Here is a 9,362-nt window from a genome sequence, read left to right as displayed (position 1 = left end):
AAGTCAAACCTGGATCTGATCAAGCCTTATCGACATTAATCCCCACCTTCCAGGAAATACAAAGTGCAAGAGAACATATTAAAAAACACTATGGGGACATCATAAAAAACTATTCAGACTTGTGAAACTATAGGACAAAGGATCCAGTTATTCAATAATTAATTGCAAAGAAAATAATTAAATTTAGATCTTAAATAATTTTTAAAAAGGTGACATTCATAGGACACTTATAAATATGAACACTGATGGGATATTTGATTCTTTAAAAGTATTATGTTCTTTAAAATTAAAATATTATGATTATATATTTAAGCATTATTCAAGTATTTCAATATATGTTTAACTTTTGAAATATATGCTAATGTATTTACAGATGAAATGATATCTGGAATTTTTTTTCTAAAGTCTTTTTAAAGACCTTATTTATTCATTGAGAGAGGGGAAGGGAGAGAGAAAGAGAGGGAGAGAAATGTCAATCAGTTCTAGCTAAGACATGTTCCCAGGCATGTTCCCTGACCGGGAATCAAACTGGTGACCTTTTGCTTTGTGGGTTGATGCCCAACCAACTGAGCTACACTGGTCAGGGCTATTTCTAAAGTTTTATGTAGCTGTAAGGAAAGTGGGTGAATGTATAGCTGGAAATAAGATTAAACATTAGTAATGTGTATACAGTGGTTCATTATATTATTTTCTCTATTACTATATTGGGATTTTTAAAATTTAATCTTTATTGTATTTTTTCCCATTGCCATTTAGCCCCCTTATACCTGCCTGCCCCCCGCAATCACCACACTGTTGTCCATGTCTGTAAGTGCTTTTTCCATTTTACTCCATCCCTCCAGCCCCTAACTCCCCACCCACTATCTGTCATCCTGCTCTCCATCTATGAGTCTGTCTCTGCTTTTTGTGTACCCTTCACCCAGCTTTTCCAAATGTTAATATCTTATATAAACACAGGATAGTAATCAAAACCAGGAGATTAATATTGATACAGTACTGTTAACTAATCTACAGACGTATGCAGATTCACTTAATTGTTACCAAAATGTCCTATTGATGGCCTAAGATTTTATGTAGGTCACATATTGCACTTAGTTGTTGTCACCTTAGTCTCTGGGATTATTTTTATCATTTACTTTTGCAGGGTTTTCTCAAACTTAGGAACCAAAACCGAAGCCTGACTGAACTATCTGGGCAGGAGCTCAGGACAACTGGCCCATGTCTTGCTCTGTGAGTTTGCACACATCGATTCTCACTTGTCCATTCAAGAAAAGTTATTAAGAATATTCTGTCAGCTTGAGCCTCTGAAATTATGGTGCTCATGCTCTAGATTAGAAAATGACAAAGAAGAAAGCTGCCAAGTAGAAGGATGGAAGACTTTGCCGAAGAATTAATGTTTATTAATTCTCACCGATAAAAAGAAGTTCCTTGGGTGGTGTCAGTTCGTCTTCTATAAGGTAAGATGTTTAGACTAGATCTACAAGGAGGACCTGTTCAGTCCTAATAGAGTCTATGATTATAGCCTGCCTGGAGCCATTTTTTTCTTCTGTGTGTGTCCCACCAGGGACCTGGGAGACCCCCCATGGCCTTGCTGCCATCATCTCTTATTTTGTTACCTGAAACAATCCAACTTGAGCAATTGGTCCTGAATCTCCCAATTGTGTTTGGAGGCCAAAGCATGATCACATTAGCCAGTCTATGCACTTCTTAGGGAATTGTCTCTTGGGCTTGCAGATTTATTTCCATCCATCTAGTTCCCAAGGCATTTCACTTTGTAGCCTTAGCTATACATTTGCTGGTAGTTACATCCAGCCTTCATAATAAAGCCCATTTTCTCATCAAAATGTGAGTGCCTGCAGTCAATACTCTCAGCCTTCCAGCTGCTCATGTCTTCCCTCTCTTTCTATAGGACATGCAGTTCAAGATACAGCATGCAGCCTGGCCTTTGGGTTAACCAGTTTATCCTGATACTCTACTATAACAGGTTGAAATGTGTGCTTTCTGGCCCTTTCTCCCATGTGACATGAACCACCTGTTAGGGCAAAGCTGTAAACAGCAATGATACTTTGGCAGGTAGTTGTCTGTACCATGTTTCTGCTCTGTTGTGGAAAAATTTTTTTTGTTTATTCTTTCATCTAAATTTTTATTGATGTTTGCACTTTAAAAGAACAAATTTTGAAACTTTTGGAGAAGATAAGAATCTTTAAACTTGGTTGCTATATGTTTGCTGAATGAATTTGCCTGTTCTGTGATGCAGAATCAAACATGTTATTTTCTTAGGGACCTGGCCAACATCTTGCAGTGTTATCCAGAGCCTGGAAGGGGGCTGGGAATGCTAGGAGCTCTTCTAATTCTTGCTGCTATAAACCAAATATACTTTACTGTAGGAAAAAGTATTAGGAGGTTAGCCGTGATATATTCTATGGTTCTAGTGACCACTAAAAAAATTCTGATACTAATTTAATTAGAATGATTTACCTTAATAAAAAATTATAATTTCTACTTCTTCCAATTAGTTGAACCAATTTGTGCTTTGTTTTTTCCCACCAGATGGAATTTATTACTTCAAATCCAATACCCCAAACCTTCACGTTTGTGCTAACCATCATTATAGCTGAGGAATTATGCTAAAGGAATAGTTGAAACCTCTATTTCTGGCTCTGGAAAACCAGTCTGGATCAAATCAAAACTCCTATCTCAGACAACTAAAACAGCTGGATAACTTTTAAAATATGTCTGAAAATATCATAGATCTATCCAGGCAATGAGAACTTAAGAGGACAAGGTCCTGGAGAGAAGGAATACATAGAGGAGCCTGACAGTTGACACTTCCCTTAGTTAGCTTGGGTTGCTATAACAAAATATGTAGACTGGGAGGCTTAAACAGCCGACATATATTTCTCACAGTTATGGAAGCTGGAAGTCAGAGATCAAGGTTTTGGCAGAGTTGGTTCTTGGTGAGAGCCCTCTTCTTGGCTGACAGATGGCCGCCTTTTCTCTGTGTTCTTACATGGCAGAGAGAGGAAACTTTGGTATGACTTCCTCTTCTTGTAAGAGCACTAATACCATCATGGAGGCTCCACTTTCAAGACCCCATATAAACCTAATTGCCTCCCAAAGGCTTTACTCCTTTCTACCATTATATTGGGGGTTAAAGCTTCAAATACATGTATATTTGGGGAACACAAACATTTCATCCATAACAACACTATTATTTTACTCAGAACATTTACTTATAAGAACAGTGACTTAAAGGTAAAAAGCCTGAGCAAAGTTTTGGCAATCTTAGAGAGACCTTTGTAATATCCTAGGTTTTTTGTCAGGACCTCTGAAAGGTCATACTAGCAGTAAGGGCAAACCAAACAAGGTCAACTGTCACCAAGATACCACTTTGACTCAAACCAGATTAAGATAGTCTGCCCCTATACTAATTGTTTTACAAAAGCAAAAGACAATCTCTGCAGAAAGATAACCTTATCCACAGCATCATATTGGTTCCACAATTTTTTATATACAACACATAGCATTTAATAAAACTCACCAGGCATAACAGAAGACAAAACCAAATGACCCAAAACCAAGAGAAGAAATAAATAGCCCAGTCAGAAAGCTAGAGATAGAGGCATAGATAAACATGCTTTGCTTCCTCATACAACTACAGAAAAAATTACAACTATAAAAAATATCACCCAGAACCACCAGAAAATCAAGCTGTATGGAAGTCCAACAACCAAGGATTTAAAGAAGCCACATTCATCCAAATGGGTAGGAGGGGTGGAGACATGGAGAGAGGTTGAGAGGCATGGAGAAGTACAGAACTGCAGGAGAGGCAAGGAGCCATGGGAGTGGCTTGGACCCACAGGAGTGGCTCAGAGAGGTGGCAGAATGGGTGGTCCCACATTCAATGTGGTGGATAAAAATCAGGAGGGATACCTGGAGAGTGAGGCATCCCAGCCCCAAACCAGACCACACAGCAGCCCAAGGTGCCAATGCCAGGAAGATAAATCCCCATAACTCTCAGCTGTAAAAACAAGTGGGGGTTGGGGTGGCAGAAGAAACTGTCAGATTCTCAGGAGATGCCTCTTAAAGCATCTGCATGGACTTAGGACTTATGCAGGCCCATCTCCTCTGGGATTCAGCAATAGGGCAACAGCTAGAAGGGCACAAGTGCCATATGTTGAGAAAGTGAAGTGACTGGAAACAGGGAAGGTGTTGGGAGACAGCTTCCTCCCAAGCAAAATTCCATAAGACAGGCAGCAATATTGTCTCCTCTCTGAGCCCTCCCCCTACACAGAGCCACAAAGTAATGAAACAGGTTGCTCTCCACCCCCATGATCACCTGAGGCTCCACCCCACACAAGTTACAGGTCCACTCTTCTACAATAGGCCACACTACTAAGATAAGGAGTCAAAGCAGCTCTACCTAATATGCAGAAACAAACACAGGGAGACTATCAAATCAAGGAGACAAAGAAATACGGCCCAATTGAAAAACAAAAACAAAAAAATAGAACAAAACTCCAGAAAAAGAATTAAACAAAATGGAAACAACCAACCTTTCAGATGCAGAGTCTAAAACACCAGTTATCAGGATGCTCAAAGAATTCATTGAGTATGGCCACAGCACACAAAAGACCAAGGCAGAAATGAAAGTTACATTAAGTGAAATAAAGGAAAATCTACAGGGAACCAATAGTGGAGGGAATGAAACTGAGTATCAAATCAATGATTTGCAACCTAAGGAAGAAAAAAGCATTCAGTCAGAACAGCAAGAAGAAAAAGGAATTCAAAAAAATGAGGATAGCGTAAGGAGCCTCTGGGACATCACCAAACATACCAACATCTGAATCATAGAGATGCCAGAAGGATAAGAAGAAGAGCAAAAACTTGAAAACTTATTTGAAAAAAATAATGAAAGAAAACTTCCCTAATTTGTTGAGGAAATAGACATACAAATCCAGGAAGCACAGAGTCCCAAACAAGTTGGACCCAAAGAGGAACACACCAAGACACATCATAATTAAAATGCCAAAAGTTAAAGATAAAGAGAGAATCTTAAAAGCAATGAGAGAAAAGAAGATAGTTACCTACAAAGGAGTTCCCATAAGACTAACAGCTGATTTCTCAAAAGAAACTTTGCAGGCAAGAAGAGACTAATAAGAAATATTCAAAGTGATGAAAAGCAAGGACCTACAACCTAGATTACTCTATGCAGCAAAGATATCATTTAGAACAGAAGGGCAGATAAAGTGCTTCCCAGACAAGGTAAAGCTAAAAGAGTTCATCATCACCAATCTCTTATTATATAAAATGTTAAAGGGACACATTTAAGAAAAAGAAGGTCAAAACTATGAAAATTAAAATGGCAACAAATTCACAAGTATCAACAACTGAATCTAAGAAACAAACCAAGCAAACAACCAGAACAGGAACAGAATCATAGATATGGAGATCACTTGGAGGGTTAACAGCTGGAAGGGGGGAAGGGGAAGATGGGGGAGAATGGAGGAAAAGGTGCAGGGATTAAGAAGCATAAATTGGTAGGTACAAAATAGAGAGGGTGATGTTAAGAATATTATAGAAAATGGAGAAGCCAAAGAATGCATATGCGTGACCCATGGACATGGACTAAGGTCGGGGGGATTGCTGGAAGGAATGGCAGTACTGGGTGGAGGAGGCAAGGGGGAAAATTGGGAACTCTCTTATAGCTAGCATAATCAATAAGAATTTTTTTATATATACTTTTTTTATAAAGAAGGTTAGAAAGCCTAACCTTCTACCTTGTCCAAATTAGGGCTGAAATTATTTAAATCCATGTCTTCATATTGTAAACCCCAAGAAGAAACAGTTATTTGATGTACACCTCAAGAAGGAGCTTATCTTCTGAGATGGACTCCCTGTGGTTAACCAAGGGCCAAAATGTTACAAATAATAAAGTCCTAGTAGTCATTTGCTGTTGGGCTTCTCATATACTCTGTATACTGGGAAGAACCTCAAACTACTCTCAGCTTTCCATACTATGCCCTGTTTATTTATGTCATCTGAGTTAAGTACTGCAGGGAAACGCTGGTTTCATCTTTCTGTCACAGGACTGAGACCTGCCCTTTCCAATCAGATCTGCACAACTTGTATACCTCATTTACATAAAACAAACCTAATTGAAATCTCAGGTGGAAACTTTCATTGTAAAAGGTGGTTTTGTCTCAATGGAACTTGAATCTGTGTCTCTAAGGCTGCAGCTCCTTTTTGTTCAAATAAATGTTTTTTTTATTCTTAAAAAAAAAAAGAGAGAGAGAGAAAGAAATAGATCATAGAAATTGACCTGCTGGAAACCTAGTTATTGAAGTTATCAGACTTGGACTTTAGAATAACCTCTGATTGATACACTCAAGGAGATAAAAGACAAAATGAAAAATTTAACAAAAAATAGAAATATATAAAAAACCAATGGCGATTTTATAACAGAAAAACACAATTAAAATTAAGAACATATTGTATGAGTTCAAAGTACAAGACACAGATGAAGAGAGGATTAGTGAACTGGAGGATGCATCATAAGAAAATATCTGGCCTGAAGCATAAAGGGACAAAAGAATGGAAAAGAAAGAAAGAGTATGTCATATTTTGGTCATAGGAAAAGTTCAGCATAATTGTAAATGGCGTCCCAGGAGAGGCGTGAGGTGGAGGGGAATGAAACAGAGCAATATTTGAATAGATAATGGCCAGGAATTTTCCAAAATTGGTGAAAGACATAAATTCACAAATTCAAGAAGCCCTGTGGAACCCTAAATATAAACACAAAGAGAGTCACACCAAAACACGTCATAGTAAAACTACTGAAAACCAGAGTAAAAAATAATCTTTAAAGTAGCCAAGTAAAATGACAGATTACCTTCACTTGAGCTACCATAGGACTTATGTCTAATTCTTCATCTAAAACTATGGAAGCCAGAAGTGAAATAACATCTTTACAGCATTGAAAAGCTACTCAAGAGTTCTATAATCAGTAAAAATACTCACCAATAATGAAGGTTAAATAAGGATATTTTAAATATATAAAAAACGAGAGCATTTGTCAGAAGCAAATATGCACTAAAAGAAAAATTAAAGGAAATTCTTTTGGTCAGAAAGAAAATTATCACAGATGGAACTTTAGAAATGCAGAAAAAAATGAATGTAGAAATAGCAGGAGGGTAAGTAAATGGGTAAATCTTAATGAATATTGACAAAAATAATCGTCGGCAGCCGTCCGTCTCGAGAGACGATGGTGTAGCTTCTTAAGAGTCTATCTGCACCGCCGAGAATGGCTGTGCAGTCCGACTCTGGAGTGACATGGTATCTGTCTCCTCCCGTGTTGAATCGACATCTTGCGATGACGCTGAAGCTACAGAGCCTGGGCAGGGTGATATGGAGGGTCTGCTGTTGCCCATGCAGCAGACCCCCCCTCTCTTCGCAGCTGAAGGGTCCAAGGGAAAGACGGAGTCAATACAGCTTGGCTTCAGGTGCGCCGCAGGAGTTGCCGGTGTTGACTACAACGTCAAACCGCCTTAGGGACTCCGGCTCCGGATTTTCTGTCGGGGTTTACTCCCTTAGCCTTTCCCCTGAAGAGGTATGCCGCAAGGCAGCGGAGGTTTTTTGGAGTCAGAGTAGGGTTTAAAATACATATAGAAACTATTTTTTAAAAATATGTAAGAATTAAAACGTATGCAATAGAATAAAAAGTGGGAGGGAATTAATAGAGTTAAGCTATGTTAAGGTCCTTGCCTTGTTCTAGAACTAGTAAAATTACTCATTTTAGATTTTAATAAGTTAAAGATGTATGTCATACTCTGTGTTAGTCTACTTGGGCTGCCATAACAAAATACCATAGACTGTGTTGCTTAAACAACAGAAATGTGTTTTCTCATAGTTCTGGAGGCTAGAAGTTTGAGGTCAGAGTCTCAGCACAGTTGGGTTCTAGTGAGGGCTCTGTTCCTGGCCTTCAGATGGTCATCTTCTTATTGTGTCCTCAGATGTCAGCGAGAGAGTGGCGGGAGAGGGAGGGAGGGAGAGAGAGCTCTCTGGTGTCTCTTTTTACAAGGAAACTAATCCTGTTGACTTCATTTAACTTTAATTACTTTTATAAAGGTCCTCTCTCCAAATACAGTCACATTACAGGGACAGGGCTTCAAACATTTGAATTTAATGGGGGGACACAATTCAATCCGTAACAGAATTTCTGGGATATAGCCACTAAAGGAATGGTAAAAATATATAACTAACCAGCTAATAATAGAGGGCAGTAATGTGAAAATAATTGTTCCAAAGAAAGCAGAGGTGAAACAGAAAAAGAAATAGAAGCATTGTATATTTAAACCCAAATATATAAGTAATTAAATTAAATGTAAATGAACTAAACACTACCATCAAACTACAAAAATTGTCAGACAGGATAAATAACCAAAATTTGTCTACATTTGAGACACACCTTAGACATAAGGATAAGAAAGGTAGAAAGTACAAAAATGGAAAAAGATATACCATTGAAACAACTAGAGATATATTTGGAGACAAAAAGATAAATATTTTTTAAGTGACCATACGAATTTGCCATTATCAATAACAACTAATAGAAAAATGTGTTTTTCTGCCTTTTATTGTTTCAAATAGCTGTTACTACATGCTTTTGAGGCCAATCATTTTCTTAAAGCAGAGTCACATGCTGTCTTATCCATTATGCCATCCATACTCAAATGGTCAGGTATAGAGACCTTCCTTCCAGCCTAGAAAATCAGGCTATTGAGTGTAGCAATCTGAATGTAGGAAGGAAACTCTAGGCACTAGAAATATTCTTTCCATTCAACCATCTTTGCTGAGCTTTGCCAGAATCAAGCTCAGTGTTGGGCAGTGCTTGTCCTAGTGGAGCTCACAACTCCAGGGAGAGATAGACCTGCACAGGGAGGACCCCAAATCTCTGAGTGTACACTATACCAAAGGTACAGGAGTCTGATAAGAGAGTGACCTGCTCTTCCTGGACAATTCCCTTATTCCTGCCTTTCTCCCTTCCTCAAATATTTATTGAGCATGTACTATGTGACAGACTACTCAACATCAGGTTTACTTCTGACCTAAGACCAACATTCTTTCCAAATTACTCTGATATCTTTTAAAAAGAGAGAGAGAAAGAAATAAAATGAGGAAGGTTTTTCTCCTTGATCAGTGAACTTGTGAAATACCTACAAAGTTAAGAACATACGGGCAGCTACAGAGGCCAACGTAGGAAAACAAAGAAAGGATACCAATGTTATCTCATTGATCCACATAATAACCTAACATAGGAGGTGTTGATACACTTTAAAAATTGAAAATTAAGGCACAGAGCC

The 9,362-nt window shown here is 38.3% G+C and overlaps 1 long non-coding RNA gene across 1 annotated transcript; it reads left to right on the top strand.

Moving 5' to 3' along the window:
* Window positions 1–391: 391 nt before the first annotated feature.
* Window positions 392–2,122, top strand: LOC149994456 (uncharacterized). Its single transcript, XR_016507785.1, has 4 exons — window positions 392–807; window positions 1,145–1,230; window positions 1,331–1,457; window positions 1,910–2,122. It is a non-coding gene; the product is annotated as an uncharacterized LOC149994456 (long non-coding RNA).
* The last annotated feature ends 7,240 nt before the right edge of the window (window positions 2,123–9,362 follow it).

The sequence above is a fragment of the Furipterus horrens genome, unplaced genomic scaffold (genome assembly GCF_987537825.1).
Source record: "Furipterus horrens unplaced genomic scaffold, mFurHor1.1.pri manual_scaffold_13, whole genome shotgun sequence".
In the NCBI taxonomy this organism is placed as follows: domain Eukaryota; kingdom Metazoa; phylum Chordata; class Mammalia; order Chiroptera; family Furipteridae; genus Furipterus; species Furipterus horrens.
The sequence above is the reverse complement of the archived record's forward strand: the minus strand, read 5'-3'. Positions and strand labels throughout refer to the sequence as shown.